Genomic DNA, 14,561 nt, shown 5'->3' with positions numbered 1-14,561 from the left:
CAATAAAATTCTCGCCAATAGAATGCAACAACACATCAGAAAGATCATCCACCCAGACCAAGTGGGATTTATCCCTGGTATGCAGGGATGGTTTAATGTGCGCAAGACAATCAATGTGATACACCACATTAACAGACTGCAGAAGAAAAACCATATGATTATCTCAATAGATGCCGAGAAAGCATTTGATAAAATACAACACCCGTTCATGATGAAAACTCTAAGCAAACTGGGTTTGGAAGGAACATTCCTCAATACAATCAAAGCAATCTATGAAAAACCCACAGCCAACATCCTATTGAATGGGGAAAAGTTGGAAGCATTTCCACTGAGATCTGGAACTAGACAGGGATGCCCACTCTCACCACTGCTATTCAATATAGTTCTGGAGGTTCTAGCCAGAGCTATTAGGCAAGAAAAAGAAATTAAAGGGATACAAATTGGGAAGGAAGAACTCAAACTATCCCTCTTTGCAGATGACATGATTCTGTATTTAGGGGACCCAAAGAACTCCACTAAGAGACTATTGGAACTCATAGAAGAGTTTGGCAAAGTAGCAGGGTATAAAATCAATGCACAAAAATCAACAGCCTTTGTATACACAGACAATGCCATGGCTGAGGAAGAACTTCTAAGATCAATCCCATTCACAATAGCTACAAAAACAATCAAATACCTTGGAATAAACTTAACCAAAGACGTTAAAGATCTCTACGATGAAAATTACAAAACCTTAAAGAAAGAAATAGAAGAGGATACCAAGAAATGGAAAAATCTTCCATGCTCATGGATTGGAAGCATCAATATCATCAAAATGTGCCTTCTCCCAAAAGCAATTTACAGATTCAATGCAATACCAATCAAGATACCGAAGACCTTCTTCTCAGATCTGGAAAAAATGGTGCTGAAATTTATATGGAGGCACAAGAGACCTCGAATAGCTAAAGCAATCTTGTACAACAAAAACAAAGCCGGAGGCATCACAATACCAGATTTCAGGACATACTACAGGGCAGTTGTAATTAAAACAGCATGGTACTGGTACAGAAACAGATGGATAGACCAATGGAACAGAATTGAAACACCAGAAATCAACCCAAACATCTACAGCCAACTTATATTTGATCAAGGATCTAAAACTAATTCCTGGAGCAAGGACGGTCTATTCAATAAATGGTGCTGGGAAAATTGGATTTCCACGTGCAGAATCATGAAGCAAGACCCCTACCTTACACCTTACACAAAAATCCACTCAACATGGATTAAAGACCTAAATCTACGACCTGACACCATCAAGTTACTAGAGAACATTGGAGAAACCCTTCAAGATATTGGCACAGGCAAAGAATTTCTGGAAAAGACCCAGGAGGCACAGGCAGTCAAAGCCAAAATCAACTATTTGGATTGCATCAAATTGAGAAGTTTCTGTACTGCAAAAGAAACAGTCAGGAGAGTGAAGAGACAACCGACAGAATGGGAAAAAATATTTGCAAACTATGCAACAGATAAAGGGTTAATAACCAGAATCTACAAAGAGATCAAGAAACTCCACAAAAACAAAACCAACAACCCACTTAAGAGATGGGCCAAGGACCTCAATAGACATTTTTCAAAAGAGGAAATCCAAATGGCCAACAGGCACATGAAAAAATGTTCAAGGTCATTGGCAATCAGGGAAATGCAAATCAAAACCACAATGAGGTTTCACCTCACCCCGGTTAGAATGGCTCACATGCAGAAATCTACCAACAACAGATGCTGGCGAGGATGTGGGGAAAAAGGGACACTAACCCACTGTTGGTGGGAATGCAAACTGGTCAAGCCACTATGGAAGTCAGTCTGGAGATTCCTCAGAAACCTGAAGATAACCCTACCGCTCGACCCAGCCATCCCACTCCTTGGAATTTACCCAAAGGAATTTAAATTGGCAAACAAAAAAGAGGTCTGCACCCTAATGTTTATTGCAGCTCAATTCACAATAGCTAAGACCTGGAACCAACCTAAATGCCCATCAACGATAGACTGGATAAAGAAATTATGGGATATGTACTCTTTAGAATACTATACCGCAGTAAGAAACAACGAAATCCAGTCATTTGCAACAAAATGGAGGAATCTGGAACACATCATGCTGAGTGAAGTAAGCCAGTCCCAAAGGGACAAATACCATATGTTCTCCCTGATCGGTGACGACTGACTGAACACCAAGAGGGAAACCTGTTGGAGTGAGGTGGACACTATGGGAAATGGTGGCTTGATCAGCATAGCCCTGAATGTTAATGAACAACTTAATACATTATCCATCTTAGTAGTTTTTTTATCTGTTCTACTTAATATGACTGGTTTAGATCTGTAATTGATGCACAGTTATTCTTAAGTGTTGAAAATTAACTGAAATGTGATCCCTGTTGAACATGGTGGTGGGAATGGGAGAGGGAAGAGATGTATAATTTGGGACATGCTCAGGCTGACTTGCCCCAAGTGGTGGAGTTGGAAGCATACCAGGGGATTCCAATTCAATCCCATCGAGGTGGCATGTACCAATGCCATCTCACTGTTCCAGGTGATCAGTTTCAGTTCACAGTTGGTCATGGTGAAGGGACTGGGAGTCTAAGGGAGCACATAGACAAGTCTAGTACCTCCTAATGCTAACTGATGGAGTAAATAAAGGGGAGAGTGATCCAACATGGGAAGTGAGATACTCAGCAGACTCATAGAATGGCAGATGTCCTAAATAGCACTCTGGCCTCAGAATCAGCCCTAAAGGCATTTGGAGCTGGCTGAAGAGCTCATGAGAGTATTTCAGGCATGGAAAGCCAAGACACTCTGGCAAAAGATCTCTGCGAGTGAGATCCCAGTGGAAAGAACAGGTCATCAAAGAAGGAGGTAGCTTTCTCTGAAGGGAGGAGAGAACCTCCACTTTGACTATGACCTTGTCTTGTCTAAACAAGATAAGAGTCGGAGAACTCAGAGGGCTTCCATAGCCTTGGAAACTCATGACTGGAGCATAGGGAGATTACTGATGCCATAGACAGGAGTGTCAATTGGTAAAGTCAACAACAGGAGTCACTGTGCACTTACTCCTCATGTAGGATCTCTATCCTTAATGTGCTGTGCATTGAGATTTAATGCTATAACGAGTACTCAAACAATATATTTCACTTTGTGTTTCTATGGGGGTGCAAACTGTTGAAATCTTTACTTAATGCATGCTAAACTGATCTTCTGTAAAAAAAAAAAAAGAAAAGAAAAAAAGAAATTATCAATTCCCAACTTGACTCTCACTGGGATATAACATGACAATAGGTCTGCTCTGATTTCATCATCATTTAAAAAAAAATCATCTATTATTTTTCACTTTATGTTTCTGTGTGGGAGCAAACTGTTGAAATCCATACTTAATGTATACTAAGCTGATCTTCTGTATATTAAGATAATCGAAAATGAATCTTGATGTGAATGGAAGGGGAGAGGGAGTGGGAAAGGGGAGGGTTGTGGGTGGGAGGGACGGTATGGGGGGGAAGCCATTGTAATCCATAAGTCGTACTTTGGAAAATTATATACATTAAATAAAAGTTTAAAAAAAAAAAAAAGGTCAATTTGCTGTTTTTTTTTTTTTTCTTTCATAATGGCTACTCTGTCCAAAATCTTGCTTGTATTGCATCAGAATACAAAATTTGGGAAGGAAGAAGGCAAAACCAACTCAGACCCCGAAAACATTTAGGAAATTGCCACACAAGAAACCGCAAATCAGCTGAGGCACCCAAAACAATGACAGCAAGCCAGAAGTGGAGCAAGCCAACAGCTGTGCCCTGATTGAAAAAGAACCTTCCTCTTGTGCCCTGAACTCAATATGCCAGCCTCAAAACCAAAGCTCACATCAGAAAATTCATTACAAACCATGATAAATAAGAAAAATAGAAAAAAAGCCAAAGAAATGCAAGAATCCATAATGATATAGGGCTTGATTTAGTCGCTAGGCAACCGGCTGTTCCCGGATTCATCCACCCCTCCAGCTGAATGCCTGTGGAATTCTGACTGAATTAACCTGAAAATCACAGTGAAACTCAGTTTGGAGGCAGTTAATATCTGTCACCTCAGCCAAAGTGTTCCATTTTTTTTTCCAAAACACAAAAACTCACCTTGGTCATGTTACCTGTAGATTTCTAAGCTTCAAATGCCTATTTGTTGTGTTTTTTATTTCATAATGGCTACTCTGCCGAAACTCTTGTTTGTATGGCGTCAGAATACAAAATTTGGGAAGGAAGAAGGCAAAGCCAACTCAGACCCTGAAAACATTTGGGAAATTGCCACACAAGAAACCACAAATCGGCTGAGGCACTCAAAAAAATGACAGCAAGCCAGAAGTGGAGCAAGCCAACAGCTGTGCCCTGATTGAAAAAGAACCATCCTCTTGTGCCCTGAACTCCATATTGCAGCCTCAAAACCAAAGCTCACATCAGAAAATTCATTACAAACCATGATAAATAAGAAAAAAGAGAAAAAGCCAAAGAAATGCAAGAATCCATAATGATATTGGGTTTGATTTAGTTGCAAGGAAACCGGCTGTTCCCAGATTCATCCACCACTAAAGCTGACTGCCTGTGGAATTCTGACTGAATTAACCTGACAATCCCAGTGAAACTCAAGAAACCAAATTTCAGCTGAGGCACCCAAAACAAAGACAATAGCCAGAATTGGAGCACACCAACAGCTGTGTCCTGTTTGAAAAAGACCATTCCTCCGGTGCCCTGAACTCTATATTGCAGCCTCAAAACCAAAGCTCACATCAGAAAATTCATTACAAACCATGATAAATAAGGGAAATGTGAAAAAGCCAAAGAAATGCAAGAGTCCTTTGTGATATTTGGCTGGATTTAGACACAAAGAAACTGGCTGTTTCCAGATTCATCCCCCTCTTCCACAGACTGACTCTGGAATTCTGATTGAATTCACCTCAAAATCGCACTCACACTCATTTTGGAGGGAATTAGAATCTGTCCCCTCAGCAGAAGCGTTCTATGTCATTTTCCAAAACACAGAATCTCATCTTGGTTGTGTTGCCTGTAGATTTCTAATCCTGAAAGGTCAATGCGCTGTGTTTTTTTTTTTTTTTTCTTTCATAATGGCTACTCTCCAAAACATGCTTGTATTGCATCAGAATACAAAATTTGGGAATAAGAAGGCAAAACCAACTCAGACCCAGAAAACATTTAGGAAATTGGCACTCAAGAAACCACAAATCGGCTGAGGCACCCAAAACAATGACAGCAAGCCAGAATTGCAGCAAGCCAACAGCTGTGCCCTGATTGAAAAAGAACCTTCCTCTTGTGCCCTGAACTCAATATGCCAGCCTCAAAACCAAAGCTCACATCAGAAAATTCATTACAAACCATGATAAATAAGAAAAATGAGAAAAAAGCCAAAAAAATGCAAGAATCCATAATGATATTGGACTAGATTTAGTCTCAAGAAAACCGAATGTTCCCGCATTCATCCACCCCTCCAGCTGATGCCTGTGGAATTCTGACTGAATTAACCTGAAAATCGTAGTGAAACTCAGTTTGGAGGGAATCAATATCTGTCACCTCAGCCAAAGTGTTCCATTTTATTTTCCAAAACACAAAAACTCACCTTGGTCGTGTTACCTGTAGATTTATATTCTTCAAATGCCTATTTGTAATGTTTTTTATTTCATAATGGCTACTCTGTCCAAACTCTTGTTTGTGTTGCGTCAGAATTACAAAATTTGGGAAGGAAGAAGGGAAAACCAACTCAGACCCAGAAAACATTTAGGAAATTGCCGCTCAAGAAATACAAATCGGCTGAGGCACCCAAAACAATGACAGCAAGCCAGAATTGAAGCAGGCCAACAGCTGTGCCCTGTTTGAAAAAGACCATTCCTCCTGTGCACTGAACTCTATATTGCAGCCTCAAAACCAAAGCTCACATCAGAAAATTCATTACAAACCATGAAAAAAAGAAAAAAGAGAAAGAAGCCAAAGAAATGCAAGAGTCCTTTGTGATATTGGGCTTGATTTAGTTGCAAGGAAACCAGCTGTTCCCGGATTCATCCACCCCTCCTAGCTGACTGGCTGTGGAATTCTGATTGAATTCACCTGAAAATCGCACTCACTCTCGATTTGGAGGAAATTAATATCTGCCCCTCAGTGGAAGGGTTCTATGTCATTTTCCAAAACCCAAAAACTCATCTTGGTCATGTTGCCTATGATTTCTAATCATGAAAACCCAATATGTTCTGTTTTTCAATTTCCTAATGGATCCTCGTTCTAAACCCTTGTTTGTATTGCATCAGAATACACAATTTGAAAAGGAAAAAGGCAAAACCAACTCAGACCAACAAAACATTTAGGAAAAAGTCGCTCAAAGTGAAAAATTGCCTGAGGCACCCAAAGCAATTACAGAAAGCCAGAATTGGAGAGAAACAACAGCTGTGCCCTAATTGAAAAAGACCATTCCTCTGGTTCCCTGAACTCCTTAAGCCAGCCTCAAAACCACAACCCACATCAGAAAATTTATTACAAACCATGATAAATAAGAAAATGTGAAAAATGCAAAAAAGAAAAAGAAATGCAAGAGTCCTTCGTGATATGGCGCTTGTTTTAGTACAAGGAAACCAGCTGTTTCCGGATTCATCCACCCCTCCCAGCTGACTGACTGTGGAATTCTGATTGTATTCACCTGAAAAGAGAGAACATTTATAAGTATATTGGGACTGTGGAACCTGTCATTTACCAATCACATGTTAGACTGAATCATAGACCAAATATAGGGAAGAAATCCTATGCATGTAAACCTTGTGGGAATTCATTCAGTATTAAATACCCTCCATCACAGCACTCATATTGTGGAAAACCCTCATGTGTGTAATGATTGTGTGGAAACCACTCACCAGAAGTCAGATCTCATTAGACATCAGAGAATTCACACAGGGTTGAAATCTTACAAATCTAATGACTGTGGGAAGTTCTTTGGCCAGAAGAAACACCTCATAAATCATCAGAGAATTCACACAGGTGAGAAACCTTTTGAATGTAATGACTGTGGAAAATCCTTTGGCCAGAAGGCAAACCTCATAAATCATCAGAGAATTCACACAGGTGAGAAACCTTATGAATGCAATTACTATGGAAAATCCTTTGGCCAGAAGGCAAACCTCATAAATCATCAGAGAATTCACAGAGGGGAGAAACCTTATGAATGCAATCATTGTGGAAAAGCCTTTGCTGAGAAATCAAAGCTCACAAAGCATCAGACAATTTGTACTGGGGGAAACCTTATGATTGCAATGACTGTGGAAAAACCTTTGCTGAGAAGTCAAACCTCAGAAAGTATCAGAGCCTTCACACCATGGAGAAAGCTTATAAATGAAATGACTGTGGAAAAGCCTTTGGTTCCATCCTTGCATACCAAGGATAAATCCCACTTGGTCTGGGTGGATGATCTTTCTGATGCATTGTTGGATTCAATTGGCCAGAATTCTGTTGCAGATCTTTGCATGTATGTTCATCAGGGAAATTGGTCTATAATTACTTTCTTTGTTGCACTTTTTTCAAGTTTAGGAATGAAGGTGATGTTGGCTTCATAGAAAGAATTTGGGAGAATCGCCTCTCTCTCAATTGTTTTGAATAACTTGAGAAGAATTGCAGTTAGTGCTTTAAATGTCTGTTAGAATTCAGCAGTGAAGCCTTCCAGTTTTGGGGTTTTCTTGGTAGTGATGGTCTTTATTACTGGTATCATTTCCATCTGGTTATGTGTGTGTTTAGGTTTTCTATATCTTTGTTGCTCAATTTAGGTAGGTTTTATGGATGGAAGGATGGTGGAAAGCCTCTTTGCTGTACTTCATAACTCATAAGATATCAGAGTATCCACACAGGGAATTTTCTACTTGACCTTTTTGTGCAAGTTATATCTCATGAAATATTAGAGAATTCACCAAGGGGAGAAATGCATGAATATAATACATGTGAATAGCCTTTGTGGTGCAAATCAGACCTCATCAAACATAAAAGAATTCTCATGGGGAGCAATTTTATGAATGTAATGACTCAGAGCCTTTTACCATAATTCAGCCCTCATTGTACATCATCAAATTCATATAGGGAAAAACTCCTTTGAAAGTAAAATCCCTTTAATTAGAAGCCATACCTCATAAGACAACAGGGAATTCACGTGGGAGAGAAACCTTATGGGTGTAATGAGTGTTGGAAAGCTCTGCCCAAATCTCTCCTTATATCAGAATGCACAACATATATATCTAATGAATGAAATAAATGTGAGAAAGTCATTTCACATAGGTAATGCCTCATAATCCATCATGGAATTTGAACAAGGGAGAGACCTTAACAATATAATGAATGTGGAAGAGCTTTTCTCCAAAATTCATGTAAGTATTGTGACAAAACCTTTTGCTGGAAATCACATCCTATCCAACAGAGACTCATGTAAAGGAGAAAGCTTATAAATATTATTAGAGTCAGAAGTCAATGGTACATCAGAGAATTGACACAGGTGGTTTCTTAGGCGTATACTGATTGTGCAAAAACATTTTCTTTATTTCAGGCTTGTATAGACACAGAATTCACAAAAGGTGATAGTCTTTGCATGCTGTAAATACAATAAAACCTTTAGCCAGAAATTAGACATCAACAGACTTCAGAGAATTCATAAGGAACAAAAGTCTATGCAATGAATTTGGAAAATGTATTTCTGTTATAAATCAGTCTTCAATTCCCATGAATAGACTCACAAATGAGAAAACATGCATGCATAGAAAAGTTTTGTACCATAAATTATCTCTAGATGGTAAACTAATATATCACACAAAAGAAAAATCATGAGTGTAATGGAATTGGGAAACCCTTTGCTATAAGGCAGATTTCCAGAAAGCTTAGCAAGATTACAGAAAAGTCTCTGAAAATGTAACATGTCTGAAAGATTTGTTGGCATCACAAACTGGAGGATAGCTCAAGTGCATGTGTTTTTGTGCCTGGCATCCAAATTGATATCTCTTTTTCTTTGATGAATTCCTTGTTTATTTATTTAGCAGATTTAGAGACAAAGGATTCCTGTCCATTGATTTACTACTATATGCCCACAATTGCCATGGTAAAGTATATGGCAAAAACTGAGTGCTGGGGGCTGTGAATCTGATTCATCACTGATAACATTGAAGACATTGGTTCCTGGTTCTTATGCTGCTATGCATGGAAATGTTTCTCTAATTTCATTTTCAAATAGTTCATTGTTAATATAAAGAAATGCTTCTAATTTTTAAAATTTCATTGAAATAATTTGTGATTAATGTGTCCTAGTCATGCATTATTACAGGGTGTAGTGCAATATTTGCACACATTTATGCAGTAAAAAGTGATCAAGCTAAGCAACTACAGTTTTATTAAGTTTTTAAAGAGTTATTTATTTGAAAGACAGAGTTACAGAGAGAAGTAGCAGCAGAGAGAGAGAGAGGTCTTCCTCTGCCGGTTCACTCCCCAGATGGCCACAATGGCCGGAGCTCTGCCAATCTGATTCCAGGAACCAGGAGCTTCTTCCAGATCTCCCACTTGGGTGCAGGGACCCAAGGACTTGGGCCATCTTCTACTGCTTTCACAGGCCATAGCAGAGAGTTGGATCAGAAGAGGAGCAGCCAGGACTAGAACTGGTACCCACAGGGGATGCTGGTGCTTCAGGCCAGGGTGTTAGCCCACTGTGCCACAATGCTGGCCCCCAAGCAACTACAGTTTCTAATTCTTCTCCATGATTTGAGACTACCAGCTCCTCTCCTTCAGTTCTTTACACAGAACCTAATATGGTTGAATGTAGTCATCTCATTATATTATGGAACACCAGAAGTTCTTTCTGCCTCTTTGATTTTTGATACCTATTATCCAATCCCCCTCTATCCCTAGCTGCTTCCCTTCTCAGCCTCTAGTAATCACAGTTCTGTGTTCAGATCCATTATTTTCTTTCACTTCCACATGCGACAAGGACCAGGTGACATTTGTGTTCCTGCTTCTGGCTTATTTCAATTAATTTAATAATATTTTGTTCTTTTTTTGTATCTAAAAGAGGTTGCCCTGTCCATTGTTTTTCATTGATGGACAGCTAGATTGGTTTCAAATCCTGGCTGCAGTGAACTGTGTTATAGTGGCTGTGTTATGGGAAAATTGCTGTATCTTTGATATGCTCTCCTCCTTTCCTTCTAATAAAATTTCCTTATTCTATATAGCCAAGAGCAAGATAACTCTCACATGGTAGGTCAATTTTTATCTTAGTTTAATTTTTGTTATTTATTTGAAAGAGTTACAATAGAGGTAGAGACACAGAGAGGTCCTCCATTAGCTGGTTCGCTCTACAGATGACTACAAAGGCCAGAGTTATGCCATTCTGAAACCTGGAGACAGGAGCTTCCTCTGGGTCTCCCACATGGGTGCATGGGCCCAAGGACTTGGGCCATCTTCTACTGCTATCCCAGGAGATAGCAGAGAGCAGTATTGGAAGAAGAGCAGCTGGAACTAGAACTGGCACCCAAATGGGATGCTGGCCCTTCAGGCCAGGGCTTTAACTCACTGCACAACAGCGCCAGCCCCAATTTTTATCCTTTTTAAGGAATGGCCATACTGTTCTGCATAACATCTGTACTAACTTGTGTTTTCACCCACCATATATGATGGTTTTCTTTTCCCATGTGCTCTCTAGCATTTGTTATTTTTTATCAGTTTGGCATAAAAATGATATAGTATTGTTCATGTTTTTGTGTATTTTGAAATCAGTTAATTTGTTTATTAAATCTTTATTATTTGAAAGGTGGATTTAGAGAGAGAGGGAAAGACATAGATAGCTTTCATCTGCTGGCTCACACCCCAGAGAGTTTCAACAGTTGAGCCTGGGGCATGCTGGAGTCAGGAGCTTCATCCAAGTCTCCCACATGAGTGGCAAGGACCTGAGTCCTTCGTCCATCTTCTGCTGGTTTCCCAGGTGTTTAGCAGTGAGCTAAATTGGAAGTGGAGATTCCTAAACTCAAAGTGGAACTCAGATGTTATGCTGGCCTCACAGATTGCAGCTTTCCCCACTTGGCCACAATGCCAGCCCCTCTATCAATTTAATTCCTCAAAAATAGCTCAGTAATGTTGGCATCTATCTCATTTTGTTTTTTTCTCTGTTATTATTCAACTTATTGATGTCTTATTTTTGTTCACATTATTCCTCTCAATTGCTCTACCTGAGGTGAGTAGGGCTGCTGTGTTGCTTAAATGAAGTGTATGCTTTAGATTACTCATTTAATGAGTGCATGTCATTCACATAGCACTTCACTGAAGTTCTACTATGTCCCAAATCCTCTTCTAGGCACAGAATTTAGACCACTTTTCTCTTAGGCCCAGATCTTGCCTTTAACATACTACTTGGAATTTAGTAGCTCATGAAATCTGCAGACTGCATAAATGAATGAATATTTTGAGGGCTGTGCTTTTGTGGAGGAACTTCATAGGAGACCGAAGGAATAAAATAAATCAAAAGTATCCACAGTATATAGAATGTATACTATTTTACAAGTCACAGAGAAGAAGAAGAAGAAGGAAAGTAGTAAGACTAGAAAGTTTGTGGCAAGACTAACAGGCGCTGGTCAAGAACTTAATAAGCACATTAGGAAAGCAGTAAGGTTTCTTTTTTTTTTTTTTTTGAGGAAAATTTTTTATTTCTAGTGATGAAATTGGCTACAGAACATTATGAAAGTTTAAAAATACAAAGAGAAATTGTCTATAATTAATAGATTCAAAATTTGACAATCAGTGAATATCATTATTAGTCATTACCAACAACAGTTATTGATTTGAAAGGCAGAGTGACAGGAAGAGGGAACCACTGCTTCACTCCCCAGACACTTGCAATAGCCAAAGCTTGACCAAGCCAAAACCAGGAACTGGGAATTCATTCTGGATGTCCCATTTGGGTGCAGGGACCCAAGCACTTCTGCCATCCTCCGTCTCCTCCCAGGGTGCACACTAGCAGAAACTTGCCTCAAAGCAGAGAAGCTACCACTCAAGCCAGGCATTTGTATATGGGATGTGGGTGTGTGGTGGTGATAGCAAGCCCTCATGGATAAAAAAAAAAAAAAAAAAAAAAAAAAAGACAAAGTTATTTCTATGCCAAGGAAATTACTCTGTAGTCTTTCTCTTATAAACTACGTATTGCTGAACCTAGATAATTTTTCCTTTATTTAACAATGACATGAAAATGTCAGTTGAGTTGGCTTTCCTGAAGACCTTGTTACTTGAATATTAGTGGCTAGCTGAGATAAATTCTTTTCATCTCTTTCTCGCTTCGGCAGCACATGTGCTCGCTTCGGCAGCACATATACTAAAATTGGAATGATACAGAGAAGATTAGCATGCCCCTGCGCAGTAAGGTTTCTTTACCTCCCTGTAGGCTCTGCTCTCCAGAGGTGAACAGGGTCCTCTAAACCCACTTGCTGCACACACAAACACCTGAGTGTTGTATTCTCCCACAGGTGTTGGAGACTGATATGGTGTTCTGATTTATATTTACATAATGGCTAGTGACATCGGGCATATTCACATGTTTTGACCATGTACATTTCTTCTGAGAAATGTCTATTCAGATCCTTGCCTGTTTCTTCACTGTATTTTTTGGAGATTTTCCAATTCATGTAAATGTTCTGGAAATCTGTAAACATTCAGAGTTTTAATTTTTCCTGCCATCTGTTCATTGTATCTACACTCTGATGTTTACTTTGTTGTGAAGAAGTATCTTAGTTGGATATACTCAAATGTCTCTGTTTTTATTTTTGTGACTATTGCTATTGGAATCTTACCCAAAAGCTATTGTGTGTTGACAATATTTAGAGTTTCCCTATGTTTACTTGGGTTTGGGTCTTATGATTACATTTTAATTCACTGTGAGTTCACTTTCACATAGTGTAAGAGATGTTGGAGTCTCTTTTCAGGCTTCTACATATGGATAATCAAGTTCCTCTGCACCACTTGTGAAAGAGATTCTTCTTTCTCCAGTTCATTTTAGTTCCTTTGTTAAATATGAGTTGCTGGTAGAAATTTGGGTTTATTTCTATGCTACCAAGTCTTTTCCATTGAACTATGTGTCTGTTATTATATCAGTGCTAACACTTCTTCTTTTTTTTTGCAGTATATTTATTTGAAAGGCAGAGTTACAGAGAGGTAGAGGCAGAGAGAGAGAGAGGTCTTCCATCCACTGGTTTACTCCCCAAATGGTCACAATGGCCGGAGCTCTGTTGATCTGAATCCAAGTGTCAGGAGCTTCTTCCAGGTCTCTATGCAGGTGCAGGGGCCCAAAGACTTTGGCCATTTTCTACTTTTTTCTCAGGCTATACCAGAGAGGGGTATAAGAAGTGGAGCAGCTGGGAAACATACTGGCACCCATATGAGATGCCGGCACTGCAGACGGTGACTTTACCTGCTTTGTCATAGTGCTGACCCCTGTAATATGTCTTAAAATATGGTGTGATGTCTCCAGCTTTTTTTTGCTTTATAATATTGCTTTAGATGTTAAGCATCTCTCATGTTTCTATGTGAATTTTAGCATCATTTTTTCTAGCTCTGAGAACATCGTTGGTATGTTGATTGGGATTACATTGAATTTGCAAATTGCTTTTGGTAGTATGGATATTTTGGTATTATTCTTCCCATTCACAAACATAAGTTTTCTGTGAGACTTTCAAAAAGCCTTGACAAAAATTGGACTTTATTACACAAAAATTCATCACTTTTTGGGATCATTTAAATCCATAATTTTGCACTAATATTTGATAAATAATTAAAGACTTTGAGCATTTTAGTAGGAGAAATTAAAATATTTATCAATTTATTCAAATATTCTTTAGATGTGATATTCAAATATTGTTTAGAGCCATTGTCTATATTCCCTCTAAATTACGATCTTTTTGCTTTTTGCCTGTTAAACTTGTCCCTTGATTCAAGAACCCTTTTTAATGTAATGTAAACTGAAAATGTCATTTCATAAGCTAAAAAAAATGACAAAGAAGGAAAAAGAAGGGAGGGAGGTTGAGTATATAATTATGTTCTCCGAATTTTTTCTATAAAACATATTGAATCATTTAAAAGCTAATTAAAATTAAACTCAAAATTGGACCATTATGACCAATATTTAAAACAAGTGATTAAAAACTGTAGATGTCTTCAATTTTGATTATCATTCTTCTTTAGAATATCTGAAAGAAATCCGGCTTCTCACTTTAAAATATACCAGTGTGTTAGAATTCAGTATTAAATGACTTTGTTTAAAAGTTTTATTTAATCTATTGCTTTAAGTAGTAATACTATGGCCATTGTAAAACAAAATCCTTATCATTTTTCATAAAACAGAAAGGGCCTTTAAAACATCATCACTAAAAATATTAAGAGACCTAAAATATAACATTCTTAAAACCCAAGTGATACCATTCAAAATTTTCAAATATGCAGGGATAGTTCATGTCAAGTAACTAAATAATTGTTAAGTGTATATATGGAATAGCTTCTATAAAT

The 14,561-nt window shown here is 38.4% G+C and overlaps 1 long non-coding RNA gene and 1 pseudogene across 1 annotated transcript in view; one reads left to right on the top strand and one right to left on the bottom strand.

Moving 5' to 3' along the window:
- Positions 1-11,797: 11,797 nt before the first annotated feature.
- Positions 11,798-14,561, bottom strand: part of LOC149121666 (uncharacterized) — an 82,698-nt gene continuing 79,934 nt past the window's right edge. Inside the window, exon 3 of the long non-coding RNA XR_016223033.1 lies at positions 11,798-12,113. This is a non-coding gene — a long non-coding RNA (uncharacterized LOC149121666). The remainder of the gene's footprint in view (positions 12,114-14,561) is intronic.
- On the top strand, positions 12,355-12,422 carry LOC149121667 (U6 spliceosomal RNA; annotated as a pseudogene).

Source organism: Oryctolagus cuniculus, chromosome 16 (genome assembly GCF_051225735.1).
Source record: "Oryctolagus cuniculus isolate XC-2025 breed Fujian yellow rabbit chromosome 16, ASM5122573v1, whole genome shotgun sequence".
In the NCBI taxonomy this organism is placed as follows: Eukaryota; Metazoa; Chordata; class Mammalia; order Lagomorpha; family Leporidae; genus Oryctolagus; species Oryctolagus cuniculus.
The sequence above is the reverse complement of the archived record's forward strand: the minus strand, read 5'-3'. Positions and strand labels throughout refer to the sequence as shown.